A 26,468-nucleotide genomic window follows, 5' to 3' on the forward strand; every position below is an offset into this window, starting at 1 on the left:
CAATGGGGAAGACTGCAACCAGGTGGGTGTTATGTACTGAGTTGAAGAGGATCCAAAAGGCAGCAGTCTGATTGGTCCTAGAACAATAGGATCCAGAATGCAGCAGTCTGATTGGTCCACAGGAGCCACCCAATTCAGCTCCAGGTGGAAAGGAATCCGCAACCTGATTGGCCTACAAGGGAATCCGGAATTAGCCAATCACGTGGAGCCATTGTGTAATTAATGTACATAAGGCAGACATTCAGGGGGAACTTCCATTCCTCCTCACCACTATGAGCTGAAAAAAGAGCATGAAATCAACTCTCAACTCCAAGTATATTTTACTGGGTCTGCTGATGGGCAACTTCAACACTAGGCAAACCTTCTGAGGATTGTCCTCACCCACTCTGGTTGAGTCAGCAAGGGCAAGGAGGTTCAATTCACCCAACGCCTCCCTCTCCCCACAGTTTCACAGACAGCCCTGCTCTACTCCCATATACTCTGCCAAGCCTAGGGTGTTTTTCTGAACAGTAGATATAGAGAACCTCAGAACCTCTCTATATGGACTCTCCCCAACCCACACCCAGAAGCAGCACCATGCTGGAGTGTGTTCGGTAGATTTATTGCTTTATTGTTCGGCGCCCAGCCACGCTTCCCCTGGGAGCCTCTGTAGATCGTAAAGCAATTAGCAGAATTACACAGCGGCGTGTGTCGAGAGAGCAGTAAACAAGTCCCACACGTTTCTTCTGTCCTACTATCCCTTTATTTGCTCAAAAGTAGTGTGTCCTTCTGCTCTCCAGGGTTCCCAAGATAGGAGGGAAGAGAAAATTCCTCAGTGCCTCCCCCCCACCTCCCGAGATCTTCTAAGTGTTAGAAAAACACTGAGGTCTCATTTGAATAGTAGAATGTCTGGCACCTGGTGGGCGGGGCTTTTGAATTGTGCTCCGGAATTGGCCCCTCCCTTCGTGTGTTCAGAGGCCAACTGTCATTCTTGCTTCTTGCCTCATTCTTGCCTCAGGATGTTGTTTTAGTTTCTCTCAGAGTGTATGTTATTGTGTTACAGTTTTTCTTTATTATTAAAGCTTTGTTTGACATATACGTGAGCCGCTTACTTTGCTGAAAGAAAAGAAACTCTGCTGAAGAATGGTGGCATATCCTAAACTGCGTGACTGAGGGGATATTCCCAGTCTGACAGGAGGATTGAATTTTTAATTCCCCTCCCCCACCGTCCACAACACTAAGTGCTGCAGGCTTCTCATCCTTTAAGGCCTTCTGTGTCAAGGTGGTGTACCCTACACTGATCACGAAAGGCAAGAGAAAACATAGTGGAAGTTCAGCTCAGTCCACAGTAGCTGAAGTAAGAGAATCTCCAACTTTCTTCCAAAATACTTCAGTTTGCTCACATTAAGGGCTTGACAGGATTTTGGAGGGGCTTAACAAGTGACACCAGAGATATCCACAATCAGAGTGTGGGGAGTAAAAACCCAAGTCAATAGCAGGTCATAATCCTGTCAGCCATTTTCAGCTAATTTTACTGTTTAATGAAAACTTTTACAGCTAGAATGATGGTTCTTTGTTTCTTTAGCTATTGAGAGAGTAACTGTTGACAACATAAAAAAATTCCTTCCAGTAGCACCTTAAAGACCAACTAAGTTAGTTCTTGGTATGAGCTTTCGTGTGCATGCACACTTCTTCAGATGCACACGAAAGCTCATACCAAGAACTAACTTAGTTGGTCTTTAAGGTGCTACTGGAAGGAATTTTTTTATTTTGACTATGGCAGACCAACACGGCTACCTATCTACTACTGTTGACAACATGGTGACCATGTTGAAATCTAGGAATTCCTGCTAGAACTTAGGGTTGCAAATGAGGGTGTTGGGTTGTTGTTATTGTTTGTTTTTGGCCCCAGTAGGACCATTAGGCTTAGTTCAGTGCTAGCCAATAGGCAATTTAAATTTACTATGTGCAACTTTAAATGGGTCACTGTATGCAAATGAATAATAACCACCGTTTTCTTTGGAAGACTAGAAATATATTTGCATAATGCCATTTGGTGGGAATTTGTTGGCACAGGAAGCTGAATACTTGGATATGCATTGAAGGCGAGGCCATTAGGCACATGATAGAAGTCTAATATTGTGACAAAGAGTCGTTACATTGCTTATTAAATTTTTAGCAGTTCTTAGGATTTGGTAACACAATTTTTGTGTTTCTTTCAGAAGACTCACTGTCCACATGAATGTTGGGAGAGAAAGTTACCCTATGAAGATTCTTCCAAAGCAACCAGCTGAAGTGTTCCTCTGACTTCTGGACCACATGGCCTTAGATATGCATACCAAAAGACATTATTCTCATTTGTGGAAAGATAAACCCATTGACCCTGAAAATAGATCTCTTACTTCTGGCCCACATTCATAATCCAATTATTCTTGATCAGCGAAATGTAAGTCCATAATTAATCTGCCACCTGAGAGGGTTTGTTATTTTCTTTAAATTGCCTATTAATTTATTAAATTGTCCCGATTAAGTAATGTATTTGACAGTCTTGGTTTCTTGTTAAGAATATTAAATATGTACTTATATGGAACATGTGATATTAAGCTGAGGCCTAAACAGCTAAGATATTTTTGAATGTATTATCCTTCAAGACTAGGCCTTCATATTACTTCCTGATGATCAAGCTTGGTTGGCAAGTGGGGGGGGGATATTTGAGGAGGGTGAATGAGGAAAAGGTTTGAAAATAAGAAATATTGCAGGTAAGATCCTTCCATGCTTGTATGGTTGTGGGTAGAAAACCGTACTTCAGTGTTAGAGCATGCAGTTTGTATGTGAAAGTTCCTCATCAGTCTTTGGTACTAACAGTGAAAAGGGATCTCAGGTTGAAAGGGATGGGATAGACTTCTGCCAGGAAACATCCTGGGATCGTTGTTATTTAATGTAAAACAAAACAAAACAAAAAAAACATAGAAAGCTCTCTCACTACCGTAACTTGGTGCTTTTACTTTGTTCCTCAGAGAATTCCACCACATTCCCCTCCCCCTGCTCCAAACTCTACAGCCTTGCAGTTATATTTATTTATTTATTAAATTTATATCCTGCCCTTCCTCCAGAAGTTGCTTCCCCTATTTTCTTTTGAAATGTTCATTTACTTTACTTGCTGAAAATCCCCTGTACAGGATTCTCAGTGTTAATGATCTGTTTCCTTGCTTCCTGTGATGTCAAGGATGTTGCTCTCCTTCCAAAAAAAAAAAAAAAAAAAAAAGGATCAGGAAGATCTTCTATTGTTTCCACTTTTATCTTTAGATTATTGCAATGTGGTGGTCTGGGGGTTTAAAATATTTTTTTAATTGAAACAACTGCAGACATCTGTGGGATGCCCAAATATTGTATTGTATGCATCCAACATTGTGTCTCTATAGATTAGGCATCATCATTCTGCTTTCATTATAAGCCAGAGGAATATTTCCTCATATTTCCTGTTCTCATCCAGATTCCTGCAGAAAAAGAAAAGTAAATTTGTAGCCCCTTTCAAAGCTATATGTGTTGATTTGAGGGTCTAAATATAGAGCAGGGTTGGCTAGCCTGATGCTGCTGATTGACAGCTCCCACCATGCCTGTCAGCTGGGGCTGATAAGAGTTGGAGGATCATAGATTACCCACCCCTGATATTGAGCTGATGAACATGGTGCCATAGGAGGATAGGAGGAGCCCTGGTGGATCAGACTGAATGCCTATCTAGTGCAGTATTCTGTTTCCTGCAGTGACCAATCAGAGGCCCTTAGGAAGTCCACAAGCAAGAGATGATATCTCTGATCCTACAGCATGGGGAGCCAACATGGGGCTTGTTAATTACTGTCAAAATACAATTCCCATAAGCTCCATCCAGCATGGCAAAATGTAAACAACTGCCCTGTGGTTTTCGGTTGAAGGGTGGTATAGAAATTTTCATAATAATAATATTATCCACAGATAGATTTCAAGGATGTGTGTGTGTGTACGTACTCAGGCTGGACCTACAACAAAATATTGCAGTGTTCTCTTCACCACCTGAGTGGTACTAGCCCCAGCCAGCCAGGCAGCCATGCTTACCTAAAACAGTATTAGCAGTATGGAACCTAAAACAATATAAAATGCTCATTTTAAAAATACTGACAAAAATCAAGCATTAAGAACAAATTGAAGTAAGATTTGTGAGAATATAAATAAAAACCAGCAGGTTTGTTTGTTTTTAATAAAAAAGATACACAATAAAATTACATGCCTGAGAAGTTTTGCCTAAACAAGCACAGTTTTTAGCAGGTGTCAAAAACAATACAGTGTTGAGCTGGGGTACTGCATGGTGACAGGACTGTCAGAATACAGTTCTTCCCCAAAGGTGTTATGTCACTATCACACAAACGGCTACTTTAGTCTCAACTCCTATTCTGCATTGTATATTGTACTTTTGGGAAGGACTGTAGCTCAGTGGAAAGGAGTCTGCCTTGCTTGCAGAAAGTGCCATTTTCAACCCCCAGCTTATTCAGGTAGGGCTGGGAAACCCTAAAATCTCTGAAACCCTAAAGATCTGCTGATCAGTATAGGCAATGCTGACTAGATAGACCAATGGTATGATAAGGCAGTTTCCTGTGTTCAATCACACTGCTGTATTAGCTGTTTCTAGACCACTTACTGCCTCTCATATTCCTACCCTTTGACTCTACACACTGATTCAAACTGCAACAGCGCCAGTGCTTAATGGCGGTCCTTGCCTCGAGCTCCGAGGGAGGACTGCTCCGCAAGTTCGGGTCTGACCCGCTACAGCGAGCGGGGGACCCTTAAAATTGCAGGCGCTGAAGTCTGTAAGCAAGGAGACTCGGCGGGCACCTTTTGCGCCCCCCGGTACTGTGAAAGAGCCTTTTTAAAGGCTACGGAGCGGCATCGGGAGTGAGCGCGGTGCTGAGAGTCGTCACCCAGCCTGCGGAGTGAAGCTGCGTCGCCATTGAGCAGAGAGCGCCGATTTCTTCCTGAAACTGAATTCGGACTGTAAAACCCGTGAGTAAGATTGACAGATGGAACGGGACATTTAAAGTGGGACTTTTAAAAATTTGGCTGAAAACGGGAAAGGCATAAAATAAGGAAGTCTGCCTCCCCGGACTGCATGTAAATAAAGCAACGAAAGAACAAAGCTGCATTTAATTGAAGGATAATCTCTAAACTGTTTAAAACCTGACATCGGACTTAAATTTCCCCCCAGCAAGCAGGGGAAGGGGGGGATTAAGATTGAAATCTATATACCTGCTTAAAGGAGAGGAGGAAAGAGATCTTTCACTGTCAAAACCCTGAGTCGGGCTGCTGGAGCAAGCACCAGGCAATTGAACTGTCAATTTAAACTGGATACAAAGTTGGGGTTTTGACTGAAACATGTTATAAGACTTGAATGGAGTTACTTTGTGAACACTTTAGACTGAAACTGTAAAAAGTGTTTTGACTGTGGACTTTGGACTCTGGTTTCTTTGGATTCTTTGTTCCCCACATTATGTGTTTCTGACTTTCTAAACTGGATACAATTAAATGCTCCCTCTAGAGGAACTAAAGAAAATTTGTTACTGTGAGAGGGAAAGAGTGGAACTTTCCACTTCTAAGCCTGTCTGTGAGAATTGACCTTGAGGACATGAGCAGCTTACCAGAAGAGATAACAACTAGATCTAAAACAAAACAAACTCAGCAAACTCAAAAGAAAAGGGGTTCTATGCAAGGCACAACACCAGCTGGACAGGAAAAAGCACCAACTGCATCTATGGAGTCAATGACACAGGCATTGCTCAAAATAAATCAGTCTTTGGAAGCATTGACAAAGCAGTCAGCGGAGAATACAAAAAAATTGAATGACCTGACAACAAGATTGGACTTGAACACGGCAAGCGTAGCTTCTAACACAGATTCTATAAATAAACTTATTCAAGAAAATTCGGAAACAAGAAAGATTGCTCAAAGTGCAAAAGATACAGCAGAAGAAACTAAGAGGGAGCTCGCCCCAATCACAAAAAAGGTGAACGAACATGATGCAACTCTGGCTTTGTGGGAACTCCAGAGAAAGGAGAAAAATCTCAAATTAAGATCAATCCCAGAGGAAGAGAAAGGAAGCCTTGCAGAATTCCTTACAGAAAATATTTTGGAATATTGGCAGGACGAGTTTCAGGAGGAAGAATTTGAAATAACAACGGCTTTCCGGTTGGGCAGAAGGCAAGGCAAGAAACCCAGAGATTGCTTGATTACATTGAGATCTAAAGAAGAAAGAGATAAAATTTTGGACCTACATTATCAAAAGGCTCTCGTAATCCAAAACTGTCAAGTACAGATCTTCAAAGACATCCCTAAATACATCTTGGAGGTGAGGGCCTTTTATAAAGATTTGGTTTATCTTCTGAAGAAGAACAACATACCTTTCAGGTGGGAGTTCCCACAAGGATTGTCCTTTAACTACACAGGAAGGAAGATTAAAATAAAAACAATTCAAGACAAAGAACTTTTTTTGGAAAGAAACCAGGAGGACTTACAGAAAGGAACAGTAGACACAACAGTGGAGAAAGAACCGACAGATATTGCAAATCTCTCATTTGGACTTTTACCACCATCGGAGGAGGAACAAAAACTTGGAGCAGTCGGAGGAGTAGGTACATAATACCAAAATGTCTCTGCAACTTCTTAGCTGGAATTGTAATGGACTGAACCTCCCCAGGAAGAGACGCCAAGTCTTCCATATTTTGAAAAGAGAGCAATTGGATATAATTTGTTTGCAAGAAACGCATGTGACCAGGACACATAGGAAACTACTTATAAACAAGAGGCTTGGACAAGAATTTATTTCATCAGACAAAGTTAAAAAAAGAGGTGTGGTGATATATGCAAAGGAAAGATTGGCTCCCAAAATGATCTTCAAAGATGAACAAGGAAGATACCTGGCAATAGAAATACAAGTTCAAGGAGAAAAAATTATGATATTGGGAATATATGCACCAAATGAGGGGAAGGCGGAATTCTTTAGGAAGTTGCATGAGACTTTAATGGACTATCTGGACTGTAAAATTATAATGATGGGAGATATGAATGGTGTTGTCTCCACTAACATGGATAAGGCACAAAGACAGATAATCTCTAATGATGGAAGACTTCCAAAGACTTTTTTCGAATTGACTGAAACACTGGATTTGATTGATATCTGGAGAACAAAGAATCCCCTGGAGAGGGAGGGAACCTTTTTCTCTGAAGCTAAAATGACCTGGACAAGGATTGATCAAATTTGGGTAACTAGTTGTATGGCACCGAAGATAAAAAAAGCAGAAATTTGCCCAAAGACTTGCTCTGACCACAATGCAGTGAAGATAGAGATGAAACTAACAACAACTGGAACCTTCAGATGGAGGATGAATGACGCCCTATTTAGAGATGAAGAGATTTATAAGAAGGCCCAAAAAGCAGTGAAGGACTATTTTGAGATAAACTTGAGAACTGATGTGGAAAAAAGAATAATTTGGGACGCTAGCAAGGCCGTGATGCGAGGTTTCCTAATACAACAAAACTCCATAAAGAGGAAAAAACAGAATGAGAGAAAAGAAAAACTTTTGGAAAAGATAAAAGAAGCTGAAAAGAAATTGAGGTCCAAACCAAAGTCTCATGAGATTCTGAGAGAAATAAAATATTATCAGACACAATATATGGAACTGATGAATCAAGAGATAGAATGGAAGATAAAGCAAATGAGACAAAGAACATTTGAATCAGCAGACAAATGTGGGAAACTTCTGTCATGGCAATTGAAAAAGAGACAGAAATTGAATACTGTGACAAGTTTGGAAATGGAAGGAAAAATTATCCACAAACCAAATGAGATAAACAACTGTTTTCAAAGTTTTTTCAGGAAATTATATGCACAAGGGCCGGTTAACGAGCAGGAAACAGAAGAATTTATTAAAAAGTATGGACTACCAAAGATTTCAGATCAAAGTAAAAGGATTTTGAATGAGAAAATAACAGGACAAGAAATAGAGGACGCCATTCAGAACACGAAATTGGGAAAATCTCCAGGCCCGGATGGATTGACTGCCAGATATTATAAGGCATTGAAGGAATGGATAGTACAACCATTAAAGGAAGTTTGTAATGAAATTTTGGAAGGGAAAAAGGCACCCGAATCGTGGAAAGAAGCTTTTATTTCACTTATACCGAAAACAGAGACTGAAAAGAATCAGGTTAAGAACTACCGCCCTATATCATTACTCAATGTGGATTACAAAATTTTTGCAGACATTTTAGCAAAAAGACTGAAGAGAGTTTTGGTGCAGGAGATTCACAAGGACCAAACAGGCTTTCTCCCAGGGAGACATATGTCAGATAATGTAAGGAACATTATAGACATTTTAGAGTTGCTGGAAGTAAAGATTAATAGAAAAGCAGTTATAATTTTTGTGGACGCGGAGAAAGCCTTTGATAATATCTGTTGGACCTTTATGAAAAAGAATCTCCAAGGGATGGGGGTAGGCCAAGGATTTGAAAACGGTATAGGTGCTATATATTCTAAGCAAAATGCAAAGTTGATTGTTAACAATGTGGTAACGGAAGAGATTCCTATAGAAAAAGGTACACGACAGGGATGCCCAATATCACCCTTACTTTTTATAACAGTCCTGGAGGTTTTGCTGAACATGATTAGAGGGGACCAATTGGTTAAAGGCGTTGAACTTGGAACAAAAGAGTACAAATTAAGGGCATTTGCAGATGATCTGGTACTGACTTTGCAACAGCCAGAGACTAGTACTAAAAGAGTTTTAGAACTAATTGAGAAATTTGGTCAAGTAGCAGGATTTAAATTGAATATGCAAAAAACCAAAGTGTTGGAGAAAAATCTAACAACGGCAGAGAAAGAGAAGTTTCAGAGTGAAACAGGTTTAACAATAACAAAAAAGGTGAAATACCTGGGTGTGAACTTGACTTCTAAAAATATAAATTTATTTAAAGACAATTATGAAAAATGTTGGACAGAGGTGAAAAAAGATCTAGAAATATGGTCAAGGTTGAGACTTTCCTTGTTAGGCCGAATTGCTGTTATCAAGATGAATGTATTGCCTAGAATGTTGTTTCTATTCCAGACACTCCAGATCTTGGATAAGATGGATTGCTTCAAGAGGTGGCAAAAAGACATATCAAAATTTGTCTGGCAGGGCAAAAAGCCCAGAATAAAGTTTAAGATTTTAACTGATGCAAAAGATAGAGGGGGTTTTGCCCTGCCGGACTTGAGACTCTACTATGAATCGGCAGCTTTCTGCTGGCTGAAACAATGGCTACTTCTTGAGAATACAGATATTTTGGATCTGGAAGGGCATGACAACAGATTTGGTTGGCATGCATATATATGGTATGACAAGGTAAAATTGCATAAAGGCTTTAAAAACCATATTGTGAGGAAAGCACTGTATAATGTTTGGATAAGATACAAGGATTTGCTGGAGAGTAAAACCCCTAGGTGGTTATCACCAATGGAGGCTAAAGAGATAAAAAAACTAAATATGGAACCCAATTGGCCAAAGTATTGTGAAATTTTAGAACAAGATGGTGAAAGAATTAAATTGCAGAGTTTTGATAAATTAAAGTCTAAGGTACGAGATTGGTTGCATTACCATCAGATAAACGAGGTATTTAAACAAGACAGGAAAATAGGTTTCCAGATGGAGAGGTCGAAATTGGAAACAGAATTGCTAGAACCCAATACTAAGAATTTGTCGAGAATGTATAACTTGCTGCTGAGGTGGAATACACAAGATGAAATAGTAAAATCAGCCATGATTAAATGGACACAAGACATAGGTCATGACATAATGTTTGATGACTGGGAACAGTTGTGGAATACAGGTATCAAGTTTACAGCTTGTAGTGCATTAAGAGAGAATATAATGAAAATGGTTTATAGGTGGTACATGACCCCAGTCAAACTTGCAAAAATTTATCATCTGCCCAGTAACAAATGTTGGAAATGTAATGAGACTGAAGGTACCTTCTACCACCTTTGGTGGACCTGCCCGAGGGTAAAGGCCTACTGGGAAATGATCTATAATGAAATTAAAAAGGTCCTTAAATGGACATTTTTGAAAAAGCCAGAGGCATTTCTCCTGGGCATGGTGGGCCAATTGGTGTCAGGGAAGGACAAAACATTTTTCATGTATGCTACCACAGCGGCAAGAATCCTTCTGGCAAAGTATTGGAAGACGCAGCAGCTACCCACTCTGGAAGAATGGCAAGCGAAGGTGATTGAGTATATGGGAATGGCAGAGATGACCAGCAGAATCCGTGACCAGGGGAGAGAGACGGTGGAAGAAGACTGGAAGAAATTCAAAAAATACCTTAAAGACTGTTGTAAAATTGATGATGGCTGAGATGTCATGGTTATAAGAAATAGAGCTTTGCAGCGGTAAATCATAACTTTAAAGGATGCATAATGAAAATGACTGAATTAATTGAATGAAGGGTTGCTGAGAAAGGGTTAACATAAGGATGCAGAAAAAGGGAGGTATGGGGAAGTCCGGGAAAGAAGGTTTAGGAAAATAAGTTTAAGTAATTATACATGTTTATTCGTTTGTATGTCTTGTATGCTTTTGTTTTGTTTGTGTTTTATTATATGTCTGGAAAATTAATAAAAATTATCATAAAAAAAAAAAAAACAAACTGCAACAGCAAGATGGTCAAATACCTTGTGCAGCTGACACGTCTTTATTGTTTTGGAGCACCTAGAGCCGGTTGCAGTATTTAAATGCCGGGAATAAAACCCTTGAATTTATAAGTTAGTGGAGGAATATTGGTATTTGAAACTAGAGAGCGAGTGAGAGTGCCAAGCCACAAATAACCACGTGATGCAGATTCTTTTCTGCAAACAGTTCACAAATCAAAGGAATTTATCTAGCCAGCATTGAGATCCTCAGAAGGCAGAGGCAATCCCCACCCCCCACCCCACTCCTACAAACTGAAGATGAAATTCCAGTCTTGCCACAGAATCTGTGAGGTTTGTGAAATTTAGGCGTCTGTGGAAAGATGGGTTCTAGCATGAGAGAAGCAGTCTGTGACTCACAGGCTTTAATGCTGAGGCATCAGCTTTGGCATTTTCGAGCAATCTCAGTTGCTAACATGATCCCCTGTTTTAATGTCACTTTGCAGATGTAAATATGCTTGTTTTGGTTTTCAGAAAAAGTTTAGCCGGTAGGTTAAAAGATGGTAAAGAGAAGCAAGTCTCCCTCACTATTTATGTACAATCAGCTACATTATGTGTTTGCTTCTCGTGCTGTGAGATGTCTCTCAGCACTTCATTTCAGGAGCTCTGAGCCAACTCAGTGACCAACTTTATTCTCTTTTATGGGTCTACTCAGCCCCCATTGAGTTCAAGGGGGCTTACTCCCAGGGAAGAGTATAAAGGATTGCAGACTATGTCCCACTGAAACCAATGGAATTTAAGGTAGTTGCTATTAATCTCTTCCACCAACTTCAGTGGGATTTAGTAAGGGACATCGGAAACTGCCTTCCTGTATACTGAGTCAGGCTATTGGACCATCTAGCTTGGTATTGTTTGTAATGAATGACAGAGGCTATCAGGGGGAGGGGTCACATCCCATCCTACAAAAGACCTTCTGCATGCAAAGCCGATGCTCTATCACTGACCTACAGACTGGACTCCATCTATAAATGTAGTTTGGGAAAGGTTTATGCAGGATATATATTGACCTCAGTCCAGAGAATGCTGGTTGCATTTAAACCCCCTGGAGATAAGTGGGATTTAAATATAGAGTTAAACTCTTAGGCAGGGATCCAAATATCTATATGAGGTACAACAAAATGTTTGGGGCTAATCTTCTGAGTTTTGCCTTTTGATAGCTCACCCCGGTGCGATGCCACAAACAATCTGCCTTTGAAAGCTCTTTTCAAAAGAGATTTGCCTACTAGGATGGGTTACACTCAGGAGTTATTGACTAGATCTCCCACTGGAACTGATCCTTGCTAATATGGGGGCCCCAATTAACTGAGCAGTGGGTGCTACAAACACCACATTCCTCAGGGCTCTTCCTTTGGAGTCTAGCTTGAGTTTGCCATTGCAGCCTGGCTGCAAAGGCATAAAGGAAAGGCTCTCAATTCTTTCCTTTGAAATAGGGTTACCTCAGGCAAATAATCAGGTGATTGGCAGGTGGGCTTTCTCACCTACCTATCAAAGTGGCCCACAGTGGTGGGGGGGGGGAGCTTACAGCTCCAGGGTAGAGTGAGATCTTGTTCACCAAGCCTGGCCTGTACTGACCAGAAGTGGGTCTCCAGGGTTTCAGACAGGAGGCATGACCAGCCCTAGCTGGAGATACTGGGGATTAAACCTGGGGCCATCTGTGTGCAAGGCAGATGCGCTGCCATTGAGCTACAGCTCTTCACCCTGGTAACAAGCAGCTCCACTGATGAGGAACGTCTATTTTTTTTTAACCAGACTTGCATTTGTTCTCTGTTCCAGAAAGCTGGCAGAAGTGAAATTCTATACAACAGAGATGGCCAAAGAGCACCTGCACAAAATTTACTCTCCTCCCCCACAATCAGTGCCCTTAGCGAATTTTAATCTATGTGTGGGTTTTGTTTTTTTAATGCTTCTGTTTTCTTTATTTCATTTTTGCTTTGTTTTTGTTTTTGTTAGCTATTAGCTTGGGTGGTTTGCATCTGGAAGTTTACAAAATATTGCAGAGGAGACCACATTTAAGCTGAACTTGACCCCATAAGATCTACTAACATCATACTTAATTATGCCCAAGACATCTAAATAAGTGGTTAAAAAAAATCCCAGGGGGATTCATTCAGTGCTCTCATGTGCACTGCATTTCATGGTATGTTACAAGTTTAAACAAAACCATATTCCATAACATACTGTGCTGACATCTTTCTTCAGACTGGGTACTTTGGCCTGGGAGCCATTAGTTCCAGTTTCCCTACTGAACGGTGTTTGTGTTCTTGCGCATTTCCCCTACTCACCATGATTTCACATTCTTCCTTTGATTCCTTCAGGATTCAAAGTGTTGTGCCGGACAGACATTTTTATTTTACTGGAGGAGGGGGGCAGCAAGGAGGGTGTTGGGGAAATGTGAGTAAAAATAGCAGTTGTGGGGGGAACCTTTGGCTAACTACAGCTCCCATCAGCAGTTGCCATTGACCATATTTGCTACTGTTGATGGGACTTGTAGTTCAGCAGTATCCAGCAAGCCAAAAGTTCCCCGCACCTGGTGTAGGATGTTATTGACACCTTTCCACATCAGCTCCCTAGTGGTAGCATTTTGCCGCAGTTGACATTTCTGAATTTCATAGGGAGCACATTTTTACTTTTCTCGGTTGAAACTGTGTTTGCTACCACAATACCCAATTTCTCTCACATGCACTGACAGCTTACTGTTGACACTTCACCCCCAAACCTCCCAATGACCTTACTCAGGGGCTTCAGTAGTTCTTGAAGAGCAAGTAAAAAGTAGATCTCTGTAGAACACCAGATTATGAATACTATAGAGCAAAGCAGCAGTTTCTCAAATGACTTGTCAAGTAGCACTTGAACCCCCAGAGCATGGTTCCTGTTTCCATTCTAAGGTGTGGGTCCAGAAAGATACCCAAATGATGCTGGGAGAATTAAATTTAAAAGCAGTGTACACATTGAATGGCTAACTTTGAAAATGTGGACCTGTGACCATTGCACATCTGCATGGGCTGAGCTTTGCAGTTTTTAAACAAAACCTTGTCCATCCATGCTTAAAATGAATTAGCCAGGAAAATACTAATAATTGCTTTCTTTTCTTTTAAAAAGAGAATACTTTGGGCAAATTTAAAAATAAACCACCTAGAGTGAGGAGGAAAAACAACACAGTTTTCCAAATCTGCATGAACAGTCATTTGGAGAAAGACCACTTCATCTTATAAATGACACCACTCAGCCAGGAATCAGCCAAGCTGCTTTGTCCCCCACAGCCATATGGCAGCAGAAACTAATATTTGAGTCTGGCATCCGGATCAGAAAAGCAATTTGAACCTGCTTGCTAGGCATGGCTGGGATAATTCTGCTTTTATGACCTTTAATGATGCATACCAAATAACAGCAACATAGACTGCTGTACAGACACACACACACACACACACACACACACACACACACACACCACTTTGTTGATGTACACATATCTCCTAGCACTTGTATGGAAGACACATATATCTAGATAAAAAAAATCCTTCCAGTAGCACCTTAAAGACCAACTAAGTTAGTTCTTGGTATGAGCTTTCGTGTGCATGCACACTTCTTCAGATACCTACATATATCTAGGTTGGGAACATTCTGTTTAATGATATATTCTAGTGAAAGGGGGTTCTTGATGTAGAAAAAAAGGGGGGAAATGTAGTATCTCCAACTTGTCAACTCTGCACCCCGTGGGCTCAGAGGAAAATGTCCTGAGCAAAAAATATTATAAGAATCCAGAGAGAATCATAGTTTTGGTCATTTTAGTTGGATTGGAATACAGCTAAAGTACCAAGCACTTTAATGATTTTTGTGATCCAGTCTTGGCAAAAATAAAAATAAAAAATTTAATGCATAGTAGGGAAAATGAATACACAAATGTATATTTTAAGGGAAATCCATACCAAGTACATCCTTTAGGAGGAAATGAATACAATTTAAATGCTATTTTTGTGCAGCATCGCCAATGGTCAGGGCTGATGAAAGCTGTAACCCCAAGAACATAGGTTACCCCATCCTTGCCCTAGTAGTGAACTGTCAGTCTGACCACTTGTGTGCCTGGACAGAGAGATTTTCCAGACTTGTCCTGCTCAGGCTGTGCTTTTGCCTTTTACAATGATAAAATTGGCTCCAGCTCCTTCTCTTGCTTGTTCCTGGTGTCTGCTTAGCAGTTGCCTACAGCTTAACCCTGGCACTCTGCATGGCTCATTCTACACCATCTCCTGCAATCCTTTTACACATTCTTTTCCCTTGTCCATCCCATCCTGTGCACAATCCCCAGTTTACATGAACTCAATCTCTGCATCTTCTTGTGATGAGTTACATAAATTAATGATGCTTCGTGTGAAGAAATACTTTTTTGGGGATGCCCTGAATCTCCTACCATTCAGTTTTCCTGGACAACCCTATGCGTACAGCTTTGAGAGAATATTTCTCTCTATCCTTATCTTCAGAACATTCAAACTTTTCAGAATTTTATAAAAGGATGTCCTTCCTACGTAGTCATCACTGGAACACTGCAAAAATTAGGCCCAGGACTACTCTCAAGGATTTGGCCAGGACTACTCTCAAGGATTCTCTCTCTCTCTCTCTCTCTCTCTCTCTCTCTCTCTCTCTCTCTCTCTCTCTCTCTCTCTCTCTGTAAATTAATGATCTATTCTGCACATATTGGAAGCATTGTGCCAACAAAAGAAAGTCTTAGGGAGACAAAACATTGCAAGAACAAGCTAATAGAATCCTCCTATTCTTTCCATGATTGGGACGCAGGTGGCACTGTGGTCTAAACCACTGAGCCTAGGGCTTGCCAATCAGAAGGTCAGAGGTTCGAATCCCCGCGACGGGGTGAGCTCCCATTGTTTGGTCCCAGCTCCTGCCCATCTAGCAATTCGAAAGCATGTCAAAGTGCAAGCAGATAAATAGGTACTGCTCCAGTAGAAAGGTAAACGGCGTTTCAGTGCGCTGCTCTTGTTTCACCGGAAGCAGCTTAGTCATGCTGGCCACATGACTCAGAAGCTGTCTGCAGACAAACGCCAGTTCCCTCGGCGTATAGAACAAGATGAGCACCGCAACCCCAGAGTCGTCCGCAACTGGACCTAACGGTCAGGGGTACCTTTTATTCTTTCCATAATTCTGTTAGCTTTTCAGTGTGTCAGGACAACAGAGCCTTGGCAGCCCAGTTCCCCAAAATAAGCTTCTGCAGCGCAATGTGGCTTGCATATAATCATGTGGTAAGCGAATGGTAAAATCTGGAGTGAGTTAAGAGTGACTGTGGATCTTGCAGAAATTCCCTTGGCTTGAACAGGCTGCTTCTGCTGTTTCTTCAGTGAGTCAGCTAAGAAGATGCCAAGCTAAAAGATTGCTATCACCCAATGAGTGGCAGCTGGCTAGTGTCTCCAATTATCTCCTCTTCTTTGCCAGCTGGGTTAGGCTGCAGACACAGAGCCAGTGGGAAGCAATGGGACCTGAGAGTTTTTAAAGCCACAGTCCCAGGACATACATTCAACCATAAACGATTTAAATTGACAATTCTGCCTGGCCTTCTGCCCCCACTAAGCCTCCCAGATGGATCACCATTCATGCACTGCATTGAAAATATATATCAGATTCTTCACAAATAATTTTGCAAACAGCTTTGAGTGCAACAGTGTTTGTGCAGCAACTTACAGAGGCGCAATGTAACTTCCCTGCCCTCTCTCCTCCCTGCTTGTTTTCACGGGTCTCCTGAATCTGCTCCCTAAACGTGTGTGAGAAGAGACTGAATCTGGAACCACAGATAGGAAGTAAACTTGAGGGTTACCCTGCGAATGCCGCTTTGAGTTCCATCATTGAAGAAAGGCAGGAGGCATACCCAATCCAACAAACTTGGAGATGTCTTAAGCCTCAATGAGCAGATCTGTGCTCAATGAGCTCACCTAACTTTCTCTTTATAGCGTACCCATTCTCATTTGCAGGCCACTTTCTCATTCATGAAAACAACTTTTTAATCCTAGCACTGTATTTTAAAGTGCAGTGGAAAGGTGAGGGAAGATTAAAAAATTAATTATGGGCAGTTTCCAACTAGCTCATTCCATCAATGCAAGGATTTCCAATTGGGCAATAGAAATCCCTCCACTTCTGCTCCCCTTGTGTACCCCCATAAATATGTTCTGAGGTTTTTTCCCTAACCCTCTGGAGCAGATTTTGGGAGGGTGCACACAGGGAGAGGAGGGAAGTTCCTTTGCACAAACAGAAACCCCTGTACTGATGCAACAACCTAGAGCCAGTGTGGTGGAATGGTTAGAGAGTTGGACTAGGACCTGAGAGAACAGGGTTAGTGATCCCCACTTAGTAACAAAGTTCACTGTCCTTGGGCCAATCACCAGCTCCTAGCACAACCTACCTCACAGGGTTGTTGTGAGGATGAAATGGGCAGGAGGAGAACCATGCACACTACCTTGAGATCCTTGGAAGATAAAGATGGTATATAAATTAATAAATAAATGAATCACTGGATACTGCCCTATGACACCCAGAGAAGCTTTTTGCGATTGGATAGCTCCTCAGTGGGATAAACAATAAATAACTCATCTTTTGCTAAACCATTCTATCCCACATCTTTCTATCTCCCTCCTAATAGAACACTTTTCAATTAAAGGAATGAGACTTTGGCATGACAAAGTGGCCTCTAATGGTGAATAAAATGAGTATCATTAACAAGAGAAATAGTTCCTGGGCACAATTTGTAAGATAAAATGCATTTTTGGAAATATACAGCATGGAAGTGTTTGATGCTTCTTTTTCTTTTATTATTATTTCACCTAAATGAAGTAGACGTAAAGATTCTTTGTGTGTGTGTGTGTGTGTGTGTGTGTGTGTGTGTGTGTGTGTGTGTGTATTTTAATTTAAAAGACACTGGATTTCAAGACGTGATCTCAAAATCAATCTAGGAATAGCATCTTGGTCATATTCACCCTAGAGATGTGTTCTGCCCTGTCAGACAGTTAATTAATATACTTCAGTTCTGCTGTAAAGTTAATCTCTTTTCCGTATTTATCTAGGCTGATGCTGAGGAAGCATTTGACAGTGAATGGTGCTTTTCTATTTATAACTTTTTAGGCCATTTAATTTCAGAGAAATGTTTTGTTACATGGAGGGCAGGCCCATCAATAGCTGCTGCAGACAGCTGGCCCTGAGTCCCCATCTGTTATTCAGAATTTACGTCCTTGGTGTCCGAATGCCAAAAAGTGGAAGCAAATAACTGGGCATATAATATTCCTTAACTTTCTTGGTTTTCCCTCTGAAACAGCCAATGCTGAGATGTTTGATGAATATAAGAAAAGCCCTACTGGATCAAACCAAAGACTCATCCAGCCCAGTACTCTGTTTCTAGCAGTGGCTAGCCAAATGCCCCTCAAATGCTTAGAAAATAGGCCATGAAGGCAATAACTTTCCGCTTCTTCTTCTTTCATTTGTATATATCTCCTGAACATGAAAGTTCTACATAGCTTTGATGAGTGATAACTACTGAGAGGACTGTCATCCATAAATTTCTCCAATGCCTTTTCCCCCCAAAATATATCCAAGTTAATTAAACATTGCGTGAGGAATTACTCTCTTGTCCTAAATGTTGCCTATTTCATTGGATAATCATGAGTTCTAGGATTCTGAGGGAGGGTGAACAATGCCATTCATTATTCTATAAACCTCTATCATGTGTCCACTCCCTCAGCCTTAACTACCTTTTATCCTAAACTTAAATACCCTCAATCTGTTCATCTTTCCTGAAGGAACCCTTTAATCACAACAGTTGCCCTTCTCAACCTCTAGAATATGGAGATGGGATACTGAGCAAGACTAAACTTGGCTGAACAACATCACAGCCCCCCCCTTCTTGACTTGCTATTTAAAATAAATGATTACTCTATATTAGAATTATATCTTAAGCATCATCGGTTGATCCAGATATCACAATGAAAGAAATGTTCAGAAAGATAAAACTTGTTGGGAAAATTCCTTACTACGACCCTGGACAGCCTCTGCCACTCAGTGTGGGTAATAATGAGGTAGGTAGACCAATAAAAACAGCCTCCTCTGTTCCAAACCTAACTGATACATGAAGAATCATGAACAACTAGAAAGCTAGGAATGCCATATGCTTAAAAAATTCAGAGCTGAGTCAGGATAGTTAGATGTGTTTGAATAACCCTGACTTCTTCTGTTCATTGAATAACTAACTTTATTTTGTTTATTTCCTTAAGCTGGTCCCTGTAGAACCTTCTATGGTCTGATTCACTATCTAGACCTACATTTATGTATGTAGCATAATTGACTATACCCATGTCAAGCAATTTGCTGTGTAATGCTTAAGAGTTTGGCTGAGGTTTTTAAAATAGGTGCAGCAGGGGAAATCCACAACTGTTCTTTATGCTGCAAAAGATGTGGCTAGGAGCAGTTAGAAGAATGTTGATTAGCTCACAGGACTATTCCATTTTTCTTCATCAAAGGGGGATATTCACCATACGGATCCTACCTACATTAGCTTGAAGCAAATATTGGCAGGAGCAAGAGCAGGTGATTTTTAAGGAAGGTTGATTGACTGATTGGGAAACACATGAACACAGGTTGAAGAGGCAGCTGGATGGATGCATGAATGATTAGTGGGATGGAAGAAACTGATTTGGGAAATGGCTCTTCAGAGAAACACCACAGAAAGTTTTACTTGTTTCTATTCAATGAAAATTTGTAGGCAATCCCGGGCTGATCTGTGAAAACAAGAAATAGAAAAAGTGGAAGTAAGAGGATGTAGATATCTCTATGGCAGGTGTGTGTGGAAATTGCATCCTATAAATATTTCAACTTTTTTATTTTAACTTCTGTTGTTTAACTTATTTTGCTAACTTCTTTTTGTGAAATGTGGATTGCATCCCAGTAGATACTTACCCAAGAATAAATCCCATAGAACTTATCATTTGAAAGCCACCACCTTGGGAGGGCTTTGTCCTGAAAGGTAGTATAAGAGCAGGGCTGGTCCTACCATAAGGTAGAAGAAGGCAACTGCCTAGGTGACAGATCAATCATTTTATTCCAAAACTACAACCATGCTCAAGGTGGCTTACAACATATTTGAAAAAAAATGCATTAATACAAACATATCAAAAGTAGTAATAAACAATAAGCAAAACTTCAAAAAGCCCACAATGAAATTGAACAATTTTCATATAAATCTTAAAATCCAAACTAAAGAAACGAAAAATTAACAGCTACAACAGCAACAACTCCCTTCTTCAAAACCCTCTCTAAACAATACCCCAAGCAAATAGTCTGCTCAGCAGCCTCAGGTTTTGCAGCTGGAGTCAATCAGGGCCCTGCCCTCCTAGGCCAGGTGGAAAAGGCAAGGAGCAGGCCTTCCTGGTCTCACAGCCAAAATGGTCTCAGATGCTCAGGAGCAACTCCCACAAATTGCCCTCTGCTGTCCCATCGCCTGCCAGGAGTACTCCAGTCTGGCCTGCTACCTCTGGTGTGGTGGAGAATGTCATCCCATCACCAGCATTGAAGTAAGATTTAAATGTAATGCCTTGTGTTGAGCTTATTATGTATGGGGATGTTTTTACTGTTTTAATTGTGTTTTTATATGCTGTAAACACATGTGACCTTCAGGCACAGGTCAGGTAAAAAAAATACAAAATAATAATAATTATTAACTCCAGTCTGGCTGGTTTTTGTACATGAAACTAGAAGGCAGAGCCACTTTGTCCTTTGCGTCAGGCAGCAAAATGCCTTGGGCCAGCCCTTTATTTTTTTATTTATATAGCAATGAAACCTCTAAAGTAGTGTCTTAAACCAATAATATAAACTCAGTGGGGCGTATTTCTGAGTAGACATGTATAGCACTGGTAGAAAATTAAAGGATTCCATTTTGGAAGAGCAAAACCCCAAAGCTTTAAAGATCAATAAGCATTGTGAATAAGAGAATTGATGGTCTCCTTCAGATAGCTCAGCAGGCAATTAGAAATCAGTGGAAGAGTACACTCCAATAGTACATAAGTTGAATTTATTTCCTGCATCTATGTTCATTGCAGAGGTTTCTAGAGAGTCTTGTTCCAAGGGCACACACTATGAGAAATCAGTGTCTGGCCTTGAGAGAGAGAGAGAGACTGAGAGAGAGACTGAAGTCTCTGTGGAGGAATTAACTTGAGAAAGTAAAGAGCAGTAAATTGCCAGGAGCATATGGTATTCATCTGAGGACCCCGAAGGAAATAAAGTGTGAAAGAGCCCTGGGATTCTGATGAGCCTGTACAGTGTATGTCAGCCATGCTAAAGTGATGTCTATCTTCCAGAAATCAAAGGAGATACCTGGAGAGGCTCTGCTCCAGCTTGGCATTTTCAATCATTTGAAAGCCTGAACGAAAATTATCTATGAATGTAGGGCACTTTCCCCCACCCTCACCCCACACCCTGGGAAACCTGGAAAAAGCCAAGTGAAATTTATGAGAGCCTGAGAGGGCTGGTCCATTTCAACCCAGAAATAAGTTCCACAGTTATCAGTGTGGCTTACTTGCAGGTACGTGAGCAAAGGGTTGCAGGCTAAGGGAATCAATACCAATAAAAGTTTGTACTGTAGTTCACTTCCAGCAAATTCCATGTAAACTTTTTGAGGGGAAACTAACATAGCAGCATAACTCGCTCTTCACTCTCCACTATGCTTGCAGTATTCAGCAACTGGCTGTAGCCCCCATGAGAACTGCCATCAACCTCCCTTGCGATCACTACAATAAGACTCTCTTGGGATTGCGGGTTCAGCCCCTTGAAACTCTGTAAATAAATAAAAAAGCATGCCTCAGTGGCTTGTCTGGAGTGAGGGAACTTGGAAAAGAAAAAATACACAACAATGACTCTTCCCTTCATCCGTCTGTCATTGCCTGTTACATTAGTGTAACCTTGGGCCCGGGATTTAAGAGGTGGGCAATTTACCTTGCACTTTGTCCTTCTGTGGCTGCTGCTCATGCTTGCAGTTTTCTGTCCATGGTCCATGCTTGCTGAGTTGATGGAAGTTGGAACCCAACAATATATGGAAGTCTCCTGCCTTGGGCGGAGGGGCTGTACTGCACAGCTATGCCTCACATGAGAGTAACATGTGAATGTTCCACTGCTGTGCCTTGTCTATTTCCAATTTACTTGCAGTGAGATGGGACAACCCACTACATCTTTGCAGTACGTGTGATGGATCAGTCAGTCACTACTGATGCAGAGACATAGCAGAATGACTAATCCTCAGGGGAGATTACCCAGCTTGGCATTCTCACACATCATTTTTGCATAGTTGCTAATGTCCCAGCACCCTGGCAGGGAACATCACCAATGCCTGCCCTGTGCTCCTTTAAATATGATGCTGCGTTCAATGGCATTGTGGGAAATTAAACTGGCAGGTGCCTGGTGCTGCCAATCAGAGGAGCACCAGTGCCATTGCTCTATAAGCCACCAGGAAATGTACTGGCATAGGAGCTAGTCCACCAGGGCACTTAGACAAAGGTCCCTGCCAACCTGAGACTACTACCTGTTCCATCTTTTCTCGAATCATTACTTTAGGCACACCTGCTTGGAAGCAGGACAATGCAGAAACTAAACTGGCAGGTTCATTTGCGTGTGGACAGTTTTAATATTTCACGGTACAAAAACCAACTTTTTCAGGTGCAGGAGTGATGAGTGCTTTCAGTTATAATTTAGGAAAAAGTATCATAAGATTACCCTATTCCATAGGAATTCCACAAACACCCAAAGAACTTCATTAGAGCCAAGGCAAATATTTTTCTGGCTCTAGTGTGGACATAACTAACAAACAAAAGTGAAGTTAAACTAAAGCAACATGTTCAAATTCCCAACTGCCAAGAACAAATATCACCCACACTATAACACATTACTTGTCTCCTGGTACTACCTTAAAAAATAAGTTGACTGCCTGCCCCACATTGTACTTGATAATGCATTTTTGCTTTAGAGAGCTGGTGGGGAAAAATGGCAGAAAGGATGTGCGAATTCTACCCCAGGAGTGTTATTTAAATGATACAGTTCTTAAGGACTAGAAATTTTTCCAACCCTTCTATCCAATCTTAGTGTTTGCTTTTTTAAAGAAAAAATATATCTAGCATCAAAAAATAAATAAATGCTTGAATATGCCAAGAAAGTGGCTTTATTGTTGCTACAGACGATATAAAGCATCAAGGATGTGAGCAAAGCTGAATTAAGGATCCTGCAAGCGATGCTGCACAGCACAAGCCAGCAATGTAGATTCGTAAGCCTGTACCTTGAACTCTAAGTGGCTGCCTTGTAAACCTCTGGAGTAAGAGCTGACCTGAGGCTGGATGCTGTCACTGCCACAGATCTGGTTGAATGAGTTCCAATTTGACCCTCAAGTGACAATTCTACAGGGAACGGCAGTGAGAAATGCAGGAAGACAACCATTTTAATATAGTTCTCTTGGACACAGGCAGATCTAATGTGCTGGTGTCACAAGAAATAAAAGATGGATGGACTTTCTTAAAAGGCTTTATGTTCTCTGGATCAAAGCTAAAGACCTGTTTAGATGCCATTGGAGACGGAAGGAGCCATGCGAGCTACACAAAGATTGTTTGGGAAGGGCTGGGATAATTGTCGGAATTGGAAGTCCATTTCTGTGCATTGTGCCAGCACGCCAGGTTCAGTTACAGCCCCCTTGTTAACACTGTATTATTGCTAATCTCACAGTCCCTCCATGGCCTCCAACCTTCCCACTAATCTCTTTTTGGTAGCCACAAGTGTTAACTTGCTGTGCGAATGTTGACAGAAGCATCACTGCCATCATACTGAAGGACCACTCACTGGGAGTGCAAAAAAGAAAAGAGGAAGAAGTAATAATATCACAATTCCCCTGGAGCCGACTGTATTGTTAATATCTGAGCAGTTTTATCAGGTACAGCCTCGGGAAACATTTGGCCTGAGATCAGCATCAAATCCATATATTCCTCCTTGCAGTGAATAGTATATAGGTGCAATGAAATCTGGAGAGCCATTCCCGCTGCACCTGTTGTCAAAGAAATGTCTGGTTAATGGCTCGAAATGCCGGTAAATGTTTCCAGCGGGAGTTAATGGTAAGGAGAAGGTCACACAATTGCCCACCCCTGTGCATGAAGAAAATGCACACAATTTTAATTTATTTACATACTTAAAATATTTACAAGGTAGCTGATTCTTTTTTGGTAACTACCCTCACAAGGCTGCTTCCAGACATTAAAACTCGATTATAAATCCAGTATCAACAAGCACTTTGCAAAAATAATAATACCACATCAACATACAAACCAGTCTTGGCAATAAAAGTATAGTATCAAGCTTCTAAAGAGACCCCTGACCATTAAGTCCAGTCGCGGATGACTGGGGTTGCGGCGCTCATGTCGCTTTACTGGCCAAGGGAGCCGGCATACAGCTTCCAGGTCAAGTGGCCAGCATGACTAAGCCGGTTCTGGCACGGAAATGCCCTTTAACTTCCCGCTATTTATCTACTTGCACTTTGACGTGCTTTCAAACTGCTAGGTTGGCAGGCTTCTACAACCCCATTAAAAACCAGCTAAGCCTTAACAAACTTTCATTAAAAAAAAAACAAAAAACAAGCTGCCAGCCAGTTAAAGCCCCAATAGATGCACAGCTTCTTTTTGCAAAGAAGCCATTGGAAATAGGTGAGTCTTAAATGCCATAGGAGAGTCTTAGGGCATGGGGCCAGCACTGAAAAAGCCCTCCCTGCTGTACTCCATGGGCTAATTTATCTCATTGTTGAGTGTACAAGGAGGGCCTCCTAGGCAAATCTAAAGACATGGGCAGATCAGTTTTTTGAAGCAGAGAAACGAAACAAACAAATTCCTTCCAGTAGCACCTTAGAGACCAACTAAGTTTGTTATTGGTATGAGCTTTCGTGTGCATGCACACTTCTTCAGACACTGAGGCAGAGAGTTAAGTGAAGACTCGATGCATCTTTGATTGGAGGATGTGTCTCCCTTTCACGCTCAGTGATGCAGGGCAATGGATCCTTTGCCAGGCAGGAGCGTAGTGCTATCAGGCTTGCCTCCACTTATGCTCTATTCTGCATATTTGAAAATGAGACAAACATTGTAGAAATAAAAGCTAGAACAGGGGTCAGCAAACTTTTTCAGCAGGGGGCCGGTCCACTGTCCCTCAGACGTTGGGGGGGGCCGGACTATATATTTTTTTGGGGGGGAATGAACGAATTCCTATGTCCCACAAATAACCCAGAGATGCATTTTAAATAAAAGGACACATTCTACTCATGTAAGAACACACTGATTCCCGGACCGTCCGCGGGCCGGATTTAGAAGGTGATTGGGCCGGATCCGCCCCTCGGGCCTTAGTTTGCCGACCCATGAGCTAGAACATCTCCAGTGATCAATCTCCAACAGAAGCCAAACCTTAGTAGTGTTTCCCCACGGCATGGAAAGCCAATGTGGCGCCCTCCAGATGTTTTGGACTATAATGCCCATTGGTGTGGCCAGTGGTTAGGGATGAGGAGAGATGTTGTCCACAACATCTTGGAGGTACCACATTAGCTCCCTCGGCCCTGGAACTTCTCACTGCTCAGGGAAGTGAGGCAAGGTTAGCATAAGCCGCTTTGTGGCACTGAGGAATTCAATACTTTGGCCACCTCATGAGAAGAGAAGACTCCCTGGAAAACACCCTGATGTTGAGAAAGATTGAGGACACAAGTAGAAGGGGACGACAGAGGACGAGATGGTTGGACAGTGTTCTCGAAGCTACGAACATGAGTTTGACCAAACTGCGGGAGGCAGTGGAAGACAGGAGTGCCTGGCGCGCTCTGGTCCTTGGGGTCACGAAGAGTTGGACACGACTAAACGACTAAACAAAACAAAATAACATAATGAGAGAAGCTAAATACAACATGAGGCAAGTCTGAGGCAAGAAACAGGGAGAGACAGTTGGTTCCTCTTAACGGAAACTTAACGGAATACACACTGAAGGGAGGGGCTGATTCCAGAGCAGACACAAGCCACGCCCACCAGATACCAAGCACTCTACTATTCAAATTAGGGCCCAGTGTTTTTCTTATAATCACAGCCTTCCCTATTATGGTGGAGTAAATCTTATTTCTATTTAAATTATAGCAGTTATTTCTAAATTTCCACCTATATATAAAAATTTACATATGCAACAAAAGTATTTCCTCGTTTTGTCCTCTGTATAGTGATCAGCTTCTCCTAAAACAGAGAAAAATGTAAGTTGTCAGCTAATGTTAGATGAAAATATTGCTTCTCATTAGACACTAGGCACTAAAACATCAACCCTGTAGCATTTCAATTATGTAATTGTATTTTATTGTAATTTCTTACTGTAAAGCTTCTGGGATATATTTGTATGACAAGTGGGATGTAAATATCTGAAATAATTACAATTAAATAAAAATTGCAGTACCTTGGTCAGATGAAGTGGGAATACTGAGCTGAAGTTAATTAGCATGTTGACAACGAATATTTCATTGTCTACTTTTGTTGTTGTTGTTGTTGTTTAATACCCTGAGGAGAATTCAGCAGCCCCCTTCCTGCTGGTTGGGAAGTCAGGGCATTGTACAATTTTCTTATGTTGATAATGACTGGCATTTGTGTGCCCTGTATGGTTTGTATGTGCTATATGGTAAGTTGCCACTGGGTAAACTTACTTAGTAAGTGGCCATCAATAGTCATCATATATCTCA

The 26,468-nt window shown here is 41.3% G+C and overlaps 2 long non-coding RNA genes across 5 annotated transcripts in view; one reads left to right on the forward strand and one right to left on the reverse strand.

Annotated features, from left to right (window-relative positions):
• The first annotated feature begins 848 nt into the window (after positions 1–848).
• The window catches only part of LOC308589139, a 79,451-nt gene continuing 53,831 nt past the window's right edge, over positions 849–26,468 (forward strand). For 2 of the 4 annotated variants that reach the window (XR_014009081.1, XR_014009082.1), the window contains exons 1-2: positions 940–1,289; positions 2,202–2,425. This is a non-coding gene — a long non-coding RNA (uncharacterized lncRNA). Of the gene's footprint in view, positions 1,290–2,201; positions 2,514–26,468 lie in introns of those variants that run through there. The other 2 variants (XR_014009079.1, XR_014009080.1) reach the window with 2 other exon arrangements.
• LOC308589204 lies at positions 22,354–25,925 on the reverse strand. Its single transcript, XR_014009153.1, has 2 exons — positions 25,656–25,925; positions 22,354–23,774 (listed from the first exon to the last, which is right to left on the reverse strand). It is a non-coding gene; the product is annotated as an uncharacterized lncRNA (long non-coding RNA).

This window comes from Podarcis bocagei, assembly GCF_964188305.1.
Source record: "Podarcis bocagei genome assembly, chromosome: 6".
Lineage (NCBI taxonomy): Eukaryota > Metazoa > Chordata > Lepidosauria > Squamata > Lacertidae > Podarcis > Podarcis bocagei.